The 19,106-nt window shown below is 38.5% G+C and overlaps 1 long non-coding RNA gene across 1 annotated transcript in view; it reads left to right on the top strand.

The window, feature by feature from the left end:
* The window catches only part of LOC143672791 (uncharacterized), a 44,360-nt gene extending 25,462 nt beyond the window's left edge, over positions 1 to 18,898 (top strand). The window contains exons 2-5 of the long non-coding RNA XR_013170041.1: positions 7,091 to 7,355; positions 8,189 to 8,308; positions 13,331 to 13,422; positions 17,480 to 18,898. This is a non-coding gene — a long non-coding RNA (uncharacterized LOC143672791). The remainder of the gene's footprint in view (positions 1 to 7,090; positions 7,356 to 8,188; positions 8,309 to 13,330; positions 13,423 to 17,479) is intronic.
* The last annotated feature ends 208 nt before the right edge of the window (positions 18,899 to 19,106 follow it).

Below are 19,106 nucleotides of genomic sequence, written 5' to 3'. Positions count from 1 at the left end.
ACCAGAGGTAAATCTCACTTGATCACAATCTACAATTCTTTTAACATGCTGTTGGATTCAGTTTGCTAGTATTTTGTTGAGGATTTTTGCATCTATATACACAAGAGATATTGGTTGTTAGTTTTCTTTTCTTTGCCTTTATCAAGCTTTAGTATGAGGATACTGTTGGCCTCACAGGACGATTTAAGGAGTGGTTCCTTCTGTTTAGCTTTTTGAAGAGTTTGAGTAAAATTGAATTAAGTCTTCTTGGAATGTATGGTACCATTCCCCTGTGAAGCCATCTGGCCCTGGGCTTTACTTTGTACTTTTTAAAAAATTATTACTACTGATTCAATTTCTTTACTACTAGTTGTCATTTTGTGTGTGATCATCAATATCTTCTTGCATCAGATAGGTAGTTCATATGTTTCTAAGAAATTCTTATCTATTTTGTAGATAAAATATATTATCTATTTTAGTGGCATACAGTTCATAGTATCAACTTACAATCCTTTTGATTTAAGCCATGTTGGTATTAATACCACCCTTTTCATTTCTAATTTTCAGTATTGTATCCTCTCTCTTTTTTCTTCAGTCTAGCTAAAGATTTGTTGACTTTGTTGATCTCTTCAAACAACCAACATTTGACTTTGCTGATTCACTTTGATTTTTTTCTATTTAATTTATGTCCACATTAACTTTTGTTATTTTATTCCTTCTGCTTGCTTTGTTTAGTTTGCTCTTTTTTTCCTTGTTCTTCCAGTTTTGAGATTAGATCTTTGATTTGAAGCTTTTCTTCATTTTTAATGTAAACATTTAGAACTAAAAGTTTCCCTCATAGCACAGAGTTCACTTCCTCTTATTAGTTTTGGTGTGTTGCATTTTCATTTTCTATTGCCTCAAGGTATTTCCTTATTTCACTTCTGATTTCCACTTTAACCCATTGGTTATTTAAGAGCGTGTTGTTTAATTTTCGTGTGTGTGTGAATTTCCTCTTTTTCCCTCTGTTATTGAGTTCTAGTTTCACTCCATTGTGGTCATAGAATATACATTGTATGATTTCAATAATTTTGAATGTATTGAGACTTATCTTATAACTTAACATATGGTCTGCCCTCAAGAATGAGCCATGTGCACTTGAGAAGATATTTCTGTTGAGTGCAGAGTTAAAAAATGTTTGTTAGGTCATGTTGATTCAGTCGTGTACGTTAATCCTTATTGAGCTTCAGACAATGTCCTATCCATTATTAAAGTCTTCTACTTTCTATATAGAATCATTGGTTTTTCCCTTCAAATCTGTCAGAAATTGCTTCAGATATTTTGGGACTCGGCTATTAGGTTCATATATATTTATAATTGTTATATCTTCCTGTTGAATTTTCCCTTTGTCAGTATGTAATGACCATCTTTGTCCTTTATAAGTGGTTTTAACTTAGTCAATAGCCACCTCAGCTCTCTGTTGGCTGCTATTTGCAGGGTATATGTTTTTCCATCCTTGCACTATTAACCTACTTGAATCTTAACTATAAGGTGAGTCTCTTGTAACAGCATATAGTTGGGTCAAGCTTTTGTATCCATTCTGCCAATCTGTGTCTTTTGACTGATGAGTTTAATCCATTTACATTTAAAGTCATTACTGACAACACAGGTCTTTCTTCTGCCATTTTGCTATCTAGACTTTGTAATACTTAGGTCTTTTTTGTTGCTCACTTCTGTTAAAATCCACTTTTACATTTATTTGCTCCCTTGGGTTGTACCATATTGACTGCTTTCTCATTTCTATATGGATATATTTTTATCTGTTTTCCTTCTGCTTAGTATAGCATTAGAATATAACATCCTAAATATATAACGATCCTATTTGATACCAACTTAACTTCAGTTGCATATTGAAGTGTGCTGCTTATTGAACATTAAATCTAGACACTAGCACATATATTTTTCTTATACCCTTCTGTTCCCCCACGATTTTTTAGTACTTGTTACCACTTACATCTTTGTACATTGAATGCTCAAAAACCTAGATTCATTATTACTTTTTATGCATTTGCATTTTAGCACCAATAGGAAGAAGTGGAGTTACATGTCAAACTAGTACAACAGCACTAGAATTTCTAATTACCCAAGTGCATTTACTGCAGATCTCTATTTCTTTATGCTACTTTGTATTACTGTCTAGTATCGTTTCCTTTCAGTTTGAAGAACTCCCTTTAGCATTGCTAAAATGCAGGTCTATTGGTGATAAAATCTCTCAACTTTTGTTCATTTAGGAATGCCTTACTCTCTCCCTCACTATTGAAAGAGTGTCTTGCTGCATATAAAATTCTTATCTGGCAGTTGTTTTCTTTCAGCCTTTTGTTTTACCCCACTGCCTTCCTGCTTCCATGTTTGCTAGTGAGAAATCAGCACTCAATTTTATTTGTAACATATGTAGCATGTTGCTTTTCTCTTGCAGCTTTCAGAACTCTCTCCTCATGCTTTGCATTTGATATTATGATCAATATATGATGTGGTGTGTTTTTCTCCATGCGTATTCTGTTTAGTGTTCTCTAAGTTTCTTGGATGTGCATATCCACATTATTGCTAAGTTTGGAAAGTTCTCTGTCACTATTTCTTGTCATTATCTTCCCCTTTCTCTCTTTCTTCTCCTTCTGGGACTCCCATGACATGTATATTGATGCATTTGATGGTAACCCATAGCTGTCTTAGGTTATTTTTGCTTAAAATACTACTTTTTTTCTTTCTGATTCCTCAGCCTGACTCTTTTCAAGTGTCTTGTCTGCAAAGTCACTGATTCTTTCTTCTTCCAGTGTGATTCTGCTGTTAAAACCCTCCTCAGTATTTTTCATTTCAGTTATTGTGATCCTTAACTCCAATAGTTCTCTTTGGTTCCCTTTTAAATTTTCTATCTCTTTACTTAGACTCTTATATTTTCCATTCATTGTTTTCCTGATATCTTGCAGTTCTTTTTCTGTACTTTCTTTCATTGCTTTGAATGTTTTCAAGATCATTTGTATAAAGATGTGTTTTATGTGGTCACAGTCTCACCTTCTTCATTGATATTTTCTATATTTTTATTTCTTCCCTTGTGTGGGTCATTATTTCATGTTTATTTGTCTTGCAATCTTATTGCACACTGTCCACTCTTACATTTTAAAAGATTAATGCTAGGATTTGTTTCCATGGTTGTGGTTTTGTGACAAAAGGTGATAAAACAGATTCTTGACTGTATTAGTTAGGGTTCTCTAGAGAAATAAAATCAACAGGGAACACTCACAAATATAAAATGTATAAAAGTGGCTCATATAACTGTGGGAATGCAGATTCCAAAATCTGCATGGCTGGCTGTGAAGCTGATAATTCCCATGGAGGGTCTGGACAAACTCCACAGGAGAGACTCATCAGCCAAAGCAGGGAGAGAGCCTGTCTCTTCTGAATCCTCCTTAAAAGCCTTCCAGTGATTAGATTGACCACTCATTGCAGAAGACACTTCCCCTGGCTGATTATAAATGGAATCAGCTGTGGATGCAGCTGACGTGCTCATGATCTAATTCTATGAAATGTCCTCATTGCAACAGACAGGCCAGCACTTGCCCAGCCAGACAAACAGGTACCACCACTTGACCAAGTTGACACATGAACCAGACCATGACAGTCCAACCCTTGTCAACTTGGTGGCTATATATATCACCTTAAACCATACCTAATTTCTAAATAAAAAACATTAAAACATACTTTTCTCTTTCACCTAACAATACTCAACTGTCCTATATATAACTGGAAACACATTAACTCTCTCCAGAATAGGGTACAAGTCCTTGGGTAACATTCATTCTTAAACTTGATATCTTACAACTTAAATAGTATAACAGGAACCAAACAGCATCACAGTCCTCATTTCTGTAACTCACCATGTGGTCATAGTTAATATTTATCACTACCTTCTTCCACTACCCATTCCATGTTCCCTTTACTCTCAGCAAGCACTTCAGTTGGCCATGGTTCTTTGCCTGGTGGGGAGACCCAAACCTTCATTCCTGAAGTTTCAGACCCATTGGTAGTCCTGTCTGGATTGTGTTGTTGCAGTTTTCCATTGATTTTAATCACAGGGCAAGGGAGTACTAAAAGACTCCCTAGGGAATCTCCTATATTCCAAAAAGACTCTTCTTTACCTCCATTGTGTACTTGCAGTCCTATTTCCCCCTGATAGTCAAGGTTAATCATCCCAGATAATAATGCAATCCCCTTCTTGGCTTGTTGATCAAGGTGCATGAGGAGCCCAAAGTGGCAGACTTAGATTCCAGTTCAATGGAATCATTGTTGTTGCTCCTGGTGGAAGCACTCCCCATTTTGGAACTAAAACCTATAGACCAGCAGAGCTCAGGGTTGCAGGGGGAGGAAGCAAAAATTTTCCCAGTGGATCACTGGGGGTAATAGTGACTGGTGCCACTCCCATTTCCACCCTTTGGTTCCTGGACCCCTGGATCCCGGCTATGGGAGGAACAGCACCATACAGGGGACACTGATCCAGAGCATATACAGCTTCCTGGAGAACATAACCCCAGCCTTTTAAGGTATTGCTACCTAGTTGGCACCATAATTGAGTTTTCAGAAGGCCATTCCACCATTCTATCAATCCAGCTGCTTTTGGATGATGGGGAACATGGTAAGACCAGAGTATTCCATGAGCATGTTCCCATTCCCACACTTCATTTGCTGTGAAATGTGTTCCTTGATCCAAAACAATGCTATGTGGAATACCATGATGATAGGTAAAGCATTCTATAAGCACACAGATGGTAGTATTGGGAGAAACATTGCATGCAGGGAAAGCAAACCCATATCCAGAGTATGTGTCTATTCCAGTTAGAACAAATCACTACCCCTTCCATGAAGGGAGTGGTCCAATGTAATCAACCTGCCACCATGTAGCTGGCTGGTCACTCTGGGGAATGGTGCCATATTGGGGGCTGAGTGTATGTCTCTGCTGCTGGCAGATTGGGCACTCAGCAGTGGCTGTAGCCAAGTCAGTCTTGGTAAGTGGAAGCCCATGTTGCAGAGCCCATGCATAAACTCCATCTCTGCCACCATGACAACTTTGTTCATGAGCCCATTTGGCAATGACAAGAGTTGCTGGGGAAAAAGCTGACTGATATCCACAGAATGAGTCATCTTATCTACTTGATTTTTTAAAACCTTCCTCTGCTGAAGTCACCCTCTGGTGTGCATTCACATGGGACACAAATATCTTCATGCTTATAGCCCACTCAGAAGTTCTATCCACATATTTCTCCCACAGACCTCTTTGTCTCCAATTTTCTGTTTACAGTCTTTCCAAGTCCCTGACCATCTGGCCAAATCATTAGCAACAGCCCATGAGTCAGTATACAAACACACCTCTGGCCAGTTCTCCTTCCAAGCAAAATGAACAACCAGGTGCACTGCTCAAATTTCTGCCCACTGGGAGGATTTTCCCTCACCACTCTCCTACAAGGACATCCCAGAAAGGGGTTGGAGTGCTGCAGCTGTCCTGCATATCATGCTGAACCATCTGTGTGTTAGTTAGATTCAGTTGTCAACTTGGCCAGGTGAGCATACCTAGTCTTGTTGCTGTGGACATAAGCCAATGGTACGTGAACCTCATCTGTTGCTAATTACATCTGCAGTCAGCTAGGAGGCATGTCTGGTGCAATGAGTGATGTTTGACTTAATTGGCTGGTGCCTAAATGAGAGAATGCAATGTAGCACAGCCTAAGCAGCTCAGCATTCCTCATCTCAGCACTAGCAGCTCAGCCCAGGCCTTTGGAGATGCAGAAAGAAGTCACCCCTGGGAAAGTTGTTGGAACCCAGGGACCAGGAGAGAAGACCAGCAGAGACCATCCTGTGCCTTCCACGTAAGAAAGAACCTCAGTGGAAAGTTAGCTGCCTTTCCTCTGAAGAACCAACAAAATAAATCCCCTTTTATTAAAAGCCAATCCATCTCTGGTGTGTTGCATTCCGGCAACTAGCAAATTAGAACAATCAGTAAACCAGGCCCAAGGTTTCTCTTCCTCAGTCAATTCACTGTAAGAAACTCACCAAGAGGTCATAGCTGTGGTCTGGGAAAAAGAAGGTAATGTGGCAGGAGTAGAGACCATGGGTATTGGGCCCACTTCTTTATGTAACTTATTTGTGCCTTCAGGACCTACTCTGGCCCTATCTCATGTATACCATTTCCATTTCACAATAGAGTGCTGCTGTACATGCCCAACTTTATGGCTTGGTGGGTCAGACAACATCTAGCTCATGATAGGCAATTCAGTTCTCATGGTAACTAGGTGTCCCATGGTTAAGCATTCAGTCTCTACTAAGGCCCAGTAGCAGGCCAAAATCTATTTCTCAAAATGAGAGTAGTTATCTGCAGCAGATGGTAAGGCTTTGCTCCAAAATCCTAAGGGTCTGCCTTGTGACTCTCCTATAGGGGCCTGCCAAAGGCTCCAGATAGCATCTCTATTTGCCACCGATACTTCTAGCACCATTTGATCTGCTAGATCATATGATCAAGTGGCAGAGCAGCTTGTACAAAGCCTCTTCTTGTTCAGGTCTTCACTCATAATTACCAGCTTTTCTGGTCACTAGATAAATGGGCTGGAGTAGCACACCCAAATGAGGAATATGTTTTTGCCAAAATCCAAAGAGACCAACTAGGTGTTGTGCCTCTTTTTTGGTGGTATGAAGGACCATATGCAGCAATTATCCTCCACCTTAGGAGGGATATTTCAACATGTCCCACACCACTGGGTACCTAGAAATTTCACTGAGGTGGAAGGCCCCTATATTTTTGTTGAATTTATCTCCCATCCTCTGACACACAAATGCTTTACCAGTAAGTCTAGAGTAGTTGCTACTTTTTGCTCACTAGATCCAATCAACATGATATGATCAATATAATGGACCAGTGTGATGTCTTGTGGGAGGGAGGAATGATCAAGGTCCCTGTGGACAAGATTATGACATACGGCTGGAGAGTTGATATACCCCTGAGGTAGGACAGTGAAAGTATATTGCTGACCTTGCCAGCTGAAAGCAAACTGTTTCTTCTGGTCCTTACTAATAGCTATTGTGAAAAAAGCCTTTTCCAGATCAATAACTGCATACCAGGTACCAGGAGATGTATTGACTTGTTCAAGCAATAATACCACATCTAGAACAGCAGCTGCAATTTCAGTCATCACCTGGTTGAAGTTATGATAATCCACTGTCATCCTCCAAGACCCATCTGCTTTCACACATGCCAAATAGGAGAGTTGAATGGTGATGTGATCGGAATCATCCCCTCCTGCATCCTTCAAGTCCTTAAAAGTGGCAGTAATCTCTGCAATCTCTCCAGGAATCTGGTAATGCTTCTGATTTACTATTTTGCTCAGTAAGGGTAGTTCTAGTGGCTTCCACTTGGCCTTTCCCACCATAATAGCCCTCACTACATGAGTTAGAGTGCCAATGTGGGGATTCTGCTGGTTGCTCAGTATGTCTATACCAATTATACATTCTGGAACTGGGGGAATAACTACAGAATGATTCCAGGGGCCCATTGGACCCACTGTGAGATGAACCTGACCTAAAACTCCATTGATCACCTGGCCTTCATAAGCCCTCACTCTGACTGGTGGTCCGGAGTGATGTTTTGGGTCCCCTGGAATTAATGTCACTTCTGAACCAGTGTCTTGTAGTCCCCAAAATAGCTGATCATTTACTTTTCCCCAATGCATAGTTACCCTGGTAAAAGGCCATCAGTCTCCTTGGGGAAAGGCTTGGAGGAAGATTAACAGTATAAATTTGTGGCAGTATAACAGAGTTCTCCCACAAAGGGACATGGCCTCCCCATCACTCAAGGGGCTCTGGGTCTGTAAACTGTTTCAAGTCTGGAAATTGATTAAGGGGCCGTGACGCTGTGTTTTTGTAATTCAGGTTGGACTTCTGTTCACTGGACCTAGAACTCTTTTGTTTATACAGCTCAAACAAGAATTTAGTAGACTGCCCTTCTATTGTATTTCTAGGTACCCCATGATTTATTAGCCAATGCCACAAATCTCTGTAAGTCATATAATTTTGACTCCTGCTTTGGGTTTGCTGTCTATTATAATAGCCATGTCTACCCTGTCTTTGGTAATTAAGTGCTGCCACCTAGCTTCTGCCAGCTCAGGATCCCATCATCTCAATTGTGTTTCAGGATTCCAGCTCAGTGACAGCAGTTCCTACAGTAATATCTGTCCTACAGAGAAATGCAACTACAGAGCTCTTCAGGGATGATGGTGCTTGTCTCACAAATTTGTCACTGTTCTGGTAAAAGGTACATCCTCTGAACATTCCTGGGGTGTAAGAGCAGGCTTTGCATGATAAACCCACTCTGACATTCCAATCTCTCTTAAGTCTCTGGATCCCCTCACCTACATTATACCAGGGCAGTTCTGGCATTTCAGTCTCAGGTAATGTTAGCTACCTTTTCATCCATGTTTCAACCAATCATCCAAACAAACTGTTAATACCTTTTCTAAACCCTCAGGCTATAACATTGAATGTAGAATCTCTGCTTAGGGAGCACATATCAATAAATTCAGCCTGATCCAGCCTTATATTCCTCCCACCATTTTCCCACACCCTTAAAATCCATTGCCACACACATTCCCCTGATTTGCATCCATACAAACAGCAAAACCTCACACAGTTCTTTTGGAGTACAACATACCTCCTCATGTGTGATACTTTGCACCTCACCTTTAGGGGCCTGTTGGGACTTTAGTCTAGTTATAGGTCTGGAAGGAATGGGTGGTGGGGGGGGTCATAAAAAGAATTAGAAATATCTTCCAAGACATTTGCTTCAGGGCATTCATTTGCAGTTTTGTGTGGTAAAACAGGATTAATCACTCTAGGGCTAATCCCTTTAGGAGGAGGTTGGGTGGCCAACTCCTCAAGACAGGTTGGAGGTCGGGTGGCTAGGTCCTCAGAGCAGACTATTACAGGGCTATCTAGACAAGACTCAGAATGACCTAGTTTTCAGCCTTGACCCGACATCATTTTCAATCCATGTGTCACCATCTCATTTTCAGGGTCCCACTCCTTTCCAATGAATGTCCTCACTTTAATGGCAGACAGTATGCAACATTGAGATCTATGTGATAATGCTGCTTCTCTAACAATAAGATTCTGAGTCTAATTTTCAGAGCTCTTAAGTCTAAAGCTACAGGAAATAAGATTTTCCTTCAGGATACTCATAGAAACTTCTACATCTGTCAGACTGTGCTTAAGCTTCTCGTTTGAAGCCTTAAGCCCATCCCTTTCACTCCTTAATGTATCCAGAGTATCTAACAAGAACCATCTAACATCTCTATACTTCTTATTTCCACAAAACTCCATAAAGGTGTCAAAAACATTATCCCCCAGAGACTGGCTTCATACAAGCAAAACATTAGGAGAATTGAATGGTGACATTTTGACTATTTCTTCTGCCAACTCACTCCATGGATTGGAAGTGTCATTCTGATTATGGGAATCAAAGTCCTTAGTGCCTTTGAGTCCAGTCAGAATATAAAACCATTCTTAGAACCCCAGTTTTAAGATTCTGTTTCTTAAGAACCACTCCTAGTACCAAAATGTATTAGTTAGGGTTCTCTAGAGAAACAAAATCAACAGGAACACTCACAAATATAAAATGTATAAAAGTGGCTCACAAGACCACAGGAATGTAGAGTCCAAAATCCACAGGGCAGGCTGTGAAACCAATGACTCCGATGGAGGGTCTGGACAAACTCCACAGGAGAGGTTCATCAGCCAAAGCAGGAAGAGATTCTGAATTCTCCTTCAAAGGCTTTCAGTGATTAGATTGAGCATCACTCATTGCACAAGACACTCCCCACAGGCTGATCACCTGTGGATGCAGCTGACTTGATCATGATCTAATTCTATGAAATGTCCTCATTGCAACAGACAGGCCAGCACTTGCCCAATCAGACAAACAGGTACCACCACTTGGCCAAGTTGACACAGGCACCTGGCCATGACATTGAACTTCATTTCCGTTAGTAGGGAAGGTCTGCCCAAGACAAATGTAATGTGCAGGGTTTTTCCCACCCCCATCTCCAGGTTTCTGCCTTGTCCTAAGCTCTTGCTTATTTATTTTGGACTTTCCCCATTTATGGAATTTACATAGCCATATGTAAATTTATATAGCCGTTTGTTTCCCAGGAGAAAACTTCCTTCTCCTGTGTATCTAAAGCTGGCAAGCTTTTGTTCCAGACTATCCACCTTGGTTTTTTTATAATCCTCAAATCTCAAAACACTCCTTTGGTTGTCTCAGCTACTTTTGCCTGGAGGGCAAATTCTGGGAGGAGGGTCACTGCAGAGAGAACTTAACCAGTTCAGTATTTTCCAGTCAAAAAAGGGCCAGGGACCCACAGAGGGGGCACAGACAAGCTCCAAAGTCCCAGGAGAGGGGTCAGGAGGGGCATCAAGAGCTCTTCCAAAAGCCCCCAAAGCTTATCTCTCATTGCTGCCCAGCAAATGTAGCATTTAGCCAACTGTTCCTCACAGTCTTGAGGGTCCTGAGGAAATAAGCAATGCATCTTTATATCTCCACCACCTCTGCCCTCTTCCCCAACATTAAAAAAAAACAGTTACAGATTAACGTGTCTAAAGTCTTCGAATTTGTGTACTTTCTGTGTCTCCTTTTAGTTTTGCTAGTGTTTGCTTTATCCATTTTGAGGCTGTATTGTTAGGTGCATATTAATTTAGAATATTACAACTTCTTGGTGAGTTCCACCTGTTCTTAGTAAGAAATATCCCTTTGTAGTCATACTAATGCATTTTCCCTAAAGGCTACTTTGCCTGATATTAATGTAGCTACAACAGATTTCTTTTAGGGTTTGCATGATATAAATTTTTATATTATATCCTTACATTTTGCAAGTACTCCCATAAATAGCATAGAGTTGTACTTTGTATAATATTTTTAATTTTTTCCAGACTGACAAAGTTTGACACATAACTGAAATATCAGTTCATTTATGTTTAATGTAACTAGTGATAAATTGAGTTAAATCTATATATTTAAAATTTTTTATTAATTTAAAAAATTACAAGAAATAAATGCAAACATTCTTAGTATATGCTTATTCTATTCTACATATATAATCAGTAATTCACAATATCATCACATAGTTGGATATTCATCATCAAGATCATTTCTTAGAACATTTGCATCAGTTCAGAAAAAGACAACAGAAAAATATAATGAAAACAAAAAAAAATTTACATACCATACCCCTTAGCCCTCCCTTTCATTGATCACTAGCATTTCAAACTAAATTTATTTTAACATTTGTTCCCCCTATTATTTACTTTTTTCCATATGTTCTACCATCTGTTGACAAGGTAGATAAAAGATGCATCAGACACAATGTTTTCACAATCACACAGTCACATTCTGAAGACTATATCATTATATAATCATCATCAAGAAACATGGCTACTGAAACACAGCTCTACATTTTCAGGCAGTTCCCTCCAACCTCTCCATTACACCTTAACTAAAAAGGTGGTATCTACAATACTGCCTAACTGTAATGTAATTATGTTGGAATGCTGAATGAAGCTGCATCTGATCTATAGTTTTTTTTTGTTTTTTTTTTCTTTCTCTTATATATTTTTGTACTTTTTATTTTTATTTGTGTTTTCTCTGTGTTATCACTTTATTTCTTTTTCTGTTGTCATGCTATTTCTTTCTCTAAATCGATGCATATGTACTGAGAAATGATGACCATACACCTATGTGATGATATTAAGAATTACTGATTGCATATGTAGAATGGATTGATTTCTAATGTTGTGTTAGTTAATTTTTTTTAATTAATAAAAAAAAAAAGGTGGTATCTATATAATGTGTAAGAATAACCTCCAGGATAACCTCTTGAATCTCTTTGGAATCTCTCAGCCATTGACACTTTATTTTGTCTCATTTCACTCTTCCCCTTCCCCTAGAATGAGTCCCAACTCACTCTAGGATTTCTGTCCCATATTGCCAGAAAGGTCCACACCCCTGGGAGTCATGTCCCATGTAGAAAGGGGGAGGGGGAGGGTGGTGGGTTTGCTTGTTGTGTTGGCTGGAGAGAGAGGCCACATCTGAGCAACAAAAGAGGTTCTCTTGGGGGTGACTCTTAGGCCTAATTTTAAGTAGGCTTCACCTATCCTTTGTGGGGTTAAGTTTAATATGAACAAGCCCCAAGACTGGGGACTCAGCCTATAGCTTTGGTTGTCCACACTGCTTGTGAGAATATGAAGAATTCAACTTAGGGAGGTTGAATTTTCCCCCATTCTCACCATTCCCCAAAGGGGACTTTGCAAATACTTTTCCACTCACTGATCAAATCACACTGGGATTCGCTGGGGCATCACTCTGGACAAACCAACAAAATCTCACTTCCTACCCAAGGTTCCATGTACTTATGTTGTTCAACCAACTACCTACATAAGATATATTAGGAGATGCATTAGTCAAAATATAATTTTTTTTACCAAATAACCATTTTTTGCTTTAGTCTCACACATCAGTTGAGATTTGAAAATATTAATTACTATCTATTTTTAGCACCCTGCAGTAATGACATTCCTTTGTTCTTCCTCATGCAAAAACATTTTTAAAATTTGTACATTTAGTCACTATCATTATACACTCTAGGCATTCCTAGATTATACCATCTCAATTTTTATCATTTATCTTTCTTTGTGATTTAAATTTTTTATTAATTTAAAAAATTACAGGAATTTATCCTGTATATCCCAGAAGTGCAGCATACCCCAAACAGAATAGATTCAAATAGACATACTCCAAGATATTTACTAATCAGAATGTCAGAGGTCAAAGAGAAAGTGCAGCATAACCCAAACAGAATAGATCCAAATAGACATACTCCAAGACATTTACTAATCAGAATGTCAGAGGTCAAGGAGAAAGAGAGAATCTTGAAAACAGCAAGAGAGTTGCTTATCACCCTTTATCATTCTCATGCTCAGCTCCATTCAGTGTTTTAACATAATTTTATTACAGTTATGTAGTATTGCGCTGTCCATTTCTGGGTTTTTATATTCAGTCCTGTTGCACAATATGTATCCCTTCAGCTACAATTACCCAATATCTTACCCTATTTCTTCTGGTAATCTCTGTTACCAATGAAATATTCTAAGTTTATTCACTAATGTCAGTTCATATCAGTGAGACCATACAGTATTTGTCCTTTTTTTTTGCTAATCACACTCAGCATAATGTCCTTAATGTCTGTCCATGTTGTTACATACTTCATAACTTTATTTTATCTTACAGCTGTATAATATTCACTCATCCATATATGCCACAGTTTGTTTAGCCACCCATCTGGTGATGGACATTTTGGTTGTTTCCATCTCTTGGTAATTGTAAGTATTGCTGCTATAAACATTGGTATGCAAATGTCCATTTGTGTCCTTGCCCTCATGTCTTTGAGTAGAGACAGCATATAGATGGGTCCTGTTTTTTAATCCATTCTGTCAGTGTTTTGATTAGGGAGTTTAATCCATTCACATTTAGTGTTATTACTGCATGGGTAGTACCTTCTTCTACTATTTTGCCTTCTGGATTTTATATGTCATATCTAATTTTCCTTCTTTTTACCTTTGCTCATAGTCTTCCTTTCTACACTCTTCTGCACACCTCTCTCTTCTGTCTTTTCGTATCTGTCTCTAGTCCTCCCTTTAGTATTTCTTGCAAAGCTGGTCTCTGGTCACAAATTCTCTCAGTGATTTTTTGTCTGAAAATGTTTTAATTTCTCCCTCACATTTGAAGGACAATTTTGCTGGATATAGAATTCTTGGTTGGCAGTTTTTCTCTTTTAATAATTTGAATATATCATCCCACTGTCTTCTCACCTCCATGGTTTCTGATGAGAGATCTACACATAGTCTTATTGGGTTTCCCTTGTACATGATGGATTGCTTTTCTCTTGTTGCTTTCAAGATTCTCTCTTTCTCTTTGACCTCTGACATTCTGATTAGTAAATGTCTTGGAGTGTGTCTATTTGGATATATTCTGTTTGAGGTATGCTGCACTTCTTGGATCTGTAATTTTAAGTCTTTCATAAGAGTTGAGAAATTTTCAGTGATAATTTCCTCCATTAGTTTTTCTCCTCCTTTCCTCTTCTCTTCTTCTGGGACACCCACAACACATATATTCATGTGCTTCACATTGTGTTTCAATTCCCTGAGTCCCTGCTCATATTTTTCCATTTTTCCCCTATTTTTCTTTTTCTTGCAAGATTTCAGATGTTCCTTCCTCCAGTTCACTAATCCTATGTTCTGTCTCTTGAAATCTACCATTATGGGTTTCCATTGTTTTTTCATCTCTTCTACCATGCCTTTCATTCCCATAAGTTCTGTGATTTCTTTTTTCAGACTTTCAATTTCTTCTTTTTGTTCATTCCTTGCCTTCTTTATATCCTCTCTCAATTCATTGATTTGGTTTTTTGATGAGGTTTTCCATGTCTGTTCATATACTATGAATTAATTGTTTTCAGCTCCTGTATGTCATTTGAATTGTTGGTTTGTTCCTTTGACTGGGCCATATCTTCAATTTTCCTAGTGTGATTTATTATATTTTGCTGGTGTCTATGCATTTAATTACCTCAATTAGTATATTCTGGAGATTGCTTTCACTTCTTTTACCTAGGGTTTTCTTGCTGGATGAATTTGTTGTTTATCTGCTCTTTGACATTCAGTTCAGCTTTATCTGGATGCCTAGCTTAAGTTTTGTTTAACAGAGGAGAATTTTTCAATTCTTGTTTCTTGCCCTGCTTGGATGGTGCCTTTTCCCCTCACCCTTAGGAGGGTCTACTTAGGTGTTATAGACCCTAGCCAGATTTTCCCAGACCAAATTGGCCTCCTGTCAGGAGGAAAGAGTCACCTGAATTGGTTTTCCCTGAGGGTGAGACCCAGCAGGTTGAAAGACTTTCCTGTGAAGTCTCTGGGCTCTGTTTTTCTTATCCTGCCCAGTATGTGGTACTTGTCTGCCTACAGGTCCCACCAGCATAAGATGATGTAGTACCTTTAACTTTGGCAGACTCCCTACTGGGGGCGTGGTGGAGACAGAGAGGTTGTAGGCTGGTTTTAATGGCTTCAAATTACCAAGCCCTGTTGTCTGAATTCCTTGAGGGGGGGGGCCCCACCTGAATTGGGCTTCACCCCTCCCTGGGGAAGGCACAAGCTCCAGACAAGTCCTCAAACGAGTTTGTTTCTGCCTATGCCTGGGGAAGTTGCAGCCTGGGAAGCCCTGCTGCTGTATCCAAAGGCAGTCAAGCCTTTTTAGAAACACAGCCACAAAAACCTCTGTTTCCCTTTGTTTTTCTTTTTCAGTGAGCCCTGACCCCTTGGTGCTGGGACAAAAATAAGTGACCTCCACTTTGACCAGGTTCACCTGAGCTGGGGGCCTATTTTTAGTAGTCATAATTTGTTAATTAATTCCACCATTCGCATTTGGTTGGACTCAGCCCCTGCTGCTGGTAAAGTCTCTTTCCTTTCCCCTCTGGGAAGCAGCCTGTAGGGGAGGGGCAGCAGCCACCGTGGCTTGGGGTACTCACAGTTCTGGGGGGCTTGCAGCTGGTCCAGCTGATCCAGACTGGAGTACACTGTGTGTCCAGTCACTGACGTGGCCCCAGGAGCTGTTATGTACTGTTTCTGGTTACTTAGTAGTTGTTCTGGAGGATGAACTTAAATGCGCACATTGTTAAGTCTCCGTCTTGGCCTGGAAGTCTCAGTTAAATCTATCTTAATGTGCTCTATTTTGTACTTCTTGCTTGTGTTCCTTTTGCCCTTCTTTCCTGCCTTTTATCCGATTGATGTTTTTAATATTTCAGATCCATCTGCCCCATTTGCTTGAAAGCTTTACACTCTTAGGATGCTATTTTAGTGGTTACACTAGAAATTATATGAGCCCTTGACTTATGAAATCTAATATTTGATAGTAATTAGGACTTCAAATCCCTTGCCATGAATTCAGTGGTCTTAGAACATTTAAACCCATTTATCTCTAACCAACTCAAATATCACTGCTATCACGTATTTTATCTCTGTCTATATTTTAAATTCTATAATAAATTATCATTACAGTTGCTTTCCATAATCAATATTCACTAAAATAATATTTTGTTTTTTGTCATCAAGGGCTAATTTATTGACATATTCCCAAACCCTTATTCTTGCCTGAATATTGCAGCAGTATTTTCCCCCAGCCTAGTAAATGCTCTTTAGTATTTCTTTTACTGTGGGCCTGTTGATGTCATCATTTTACCCCTGTATTTGAAGATATCTTCACTGTATATAAGGTTTTGGGGTTGGCAGTTATTTTTTATCAGCACTTTAATGAAACCATCCCATTTTCTTCTCATTTCTACTGTTTCTTTAGAAGTTATTTGTCATCTAACAGTTGTTTCCTTTGAAGGCAATTTGACTTTTTTTCTCTAAATGATCTTAAGATTTTGTCTTTCAATTTTACTTTCAGTAAATGCTTTTCAGGTTTAGGGTCATAGTCGTTCTTGAACCCATAACCTAATTTCCTAAATTAGATTTGAGAAACATTAGCAAGAATTCTTCAGATATTGCCTTTGATCCTTTCTCCCTTCTCTCCTCTGGGACTACAATTGCATGTACATCAGAACCTCTCCCTGAGCCCAGACTCTCCCCATCTCTTCTGTATTATCACTCCTTTTCCCTTCTTGTTTCTTTCTTTTGACATAACTTCAGGTCACTAATTCTCTCTAGAGCTCTGTTTAATATGCCCTGCTGTTAAATGCATCCACTGAGATTTGAGTTGTAGTTGTATTTTTTAAGGGCTCCATAATTTCAAATTGGTAATTATTTTGAAAATGCTATACAAGTTTTTGTACTTATCAGATCTTTTTGAAATTTTTATCTTTTCCTTTATTTCTTTGTACATAATACACATAGTTACTTTAAAGCCAGTGTCTGATCAAGCTTCAAAAATTGGAAACTGAATTGTTTCTATTGCCTATTGTTTCTGCTAGTTGTTAGTAATTTTTTCCTAGTGTACCTGGTTATTTTTTATTGTATATTAGATATTTTTCCTCTGTGTGGGATGCTTTTTCTTCTTATCTTGCTGAATCATTTTCCTACAACTGCCATAACAAATTACACAAACTTCGTGTCTTGAAACAGCAGATTTTTTTACCATAAAATCTACAATAATAAAACATTTCATAATAAATGTACAATAAATGTACTGAAAGTTAAAAAGACGAATAGTGAAAACTACAAAATACTACTGAGAGCAATTTTAATGGAACTACACAAATGACAAGATAGCCCTTGTTCATGGACTGGAAATGTTGACATTATTATGTCATTATTTTGAAAAGCAGTATAGACATTGAGTGCAATCCCTGTCAAAACTCCAGCAGTCTTTTTTCTTTCTTTCTTTCTTTTGCAGGAATGGAAGACCTGAGCTTCAAATTTTTATGGAACTTCAAGGGGCCCTGAACAGCCAAAACAATTTTGAAAAAGGAGAAGAGGTTGGAGGACTAATACTTCCTGACTTCAAATTGAACTACAAAGTGGCAGTAATCAAAACAGTGTGGTAAAGGCACAAAAACAGATAGACCAGTGGAACAGAATTTAAAATCCATAAATAGACTCATACATCTAGGGCAAATTGATTGTTGACAAATGTGCTAAGCACATGAAATGGGGATAAAACAGTCTCTTCAACCAACAGTATTGGGAAAACTGGATAGTCACAGGCAGAAGAATGAAATTTAACCCCTACCTTACAGCATATGCAAAAATCTACTCAAAATGAATCAAGGACCAAAATATAAGAGCTAAAGTTAAACAGCTCTTAGAAGATAACATAGAAGCAGTTTTTCATGACCTGAATTTGACAATGGGTTCTTAAATATGACACCAAAAGCATAAGCCACAAAAGAAATAATAGATAAATTTGATTTCATCAAAATTTGAAACTTATGTGCATTGATCAAAATTATCAAGGAAGTGAAAAAACAACCTATAGGATGGGAGAAAATAGTTTAAAACTGTATATTAGATAAGGGCTTAATGTCCAGAATATATAAAGAACTTTTTAATGAAACAAGGAAAAAATAACCCAGTTATAAAATGTGCAGGGAATTTGGACGTTTCTCCAAAGAAGATAGATAAGATGCCAATAAACACATGAAAATTGTTCAAATCATTGACCATTATGGAAATACAAAGCCAAACTATAATAAGATACCACATCACACATATGAGGAAGGTTATTATAACAAATTGGAAAATAACAAGTGTTAGGATGTGGAGAAATTTTAACTCTAGTGCATTGTTAGTGGGAATGTAAAATGGTGCAAAAACTGTAGAAAGCAATATGGCAGTTCTGCAAAAGCATAAATATAGAATTACCATATGACTTGGCAATTCCACATCAAGACATATAACCAAAGAGAGTGAAAAAAGGGGTTGCAAATAGATATTGTACAGCATCATTATTCACAATAATAATCACATTATAATGGTTTTTATAGCACCATTGTTCACAATAGCCCAAACCTAGAAAAATCCCAAGTGTCTATCCACAAATGAATGGGTGAAACAAAATGTAGTCCATATACAGATTGGAATACTATTTGACTTTAAGAAAGAATGAAATTATGAGATAAGCTGTAATATGGAAGGATCTTGAAACATGCTCAGTGAAATAAACATGCACAAAAAGGGAAAACCTGTGTGATGTCACTCATAAGAGTTGACCAGAGATAGCAAATTCACAGAAACAGAAAGCAGACAAAGTCAGCAACAGGCTGGGAGAAAGGGAAAGGGAGGGGAAAAGAAGTAATATTTGTAAATTATTAAAAAGGACAAAAACCACCTACATACTTATTCTTTTGCGATTCTGGAGGCTCAAACCCCACAGTAAGTGGGGCCATGCTCCTGCTGGTGTCTCTGGGGGAGAAGCTGTCCAATTGCCTGTGAGATACTGGTGTGCCAGGTGGACTTGGCTTGTGGTCACCTTTCTCCATGTGTCCTCCTTCCCTCTGCTTCTGGTTCTCTTCCCACAAGGT

This window comes from Tamandua tetradactyla, assembly GCF_023851605.1.
Source record: "Tamandua tetradactyla isolate mTamTet1 chromosome 15 unlocalized genomic scaffold, mTamTet1.pri SUPER_15_unloc_3, whole genome shotgun sequence".
NCBI lineage: Eukaryota > Metazoa > Chordata > Mammalia > Pilosa > Myrmecophagidae > Tamandua > Tamandua tetradactyla.
This window is presented reverse-complemented; position numbering and strand designations above follow the sequence as displayed.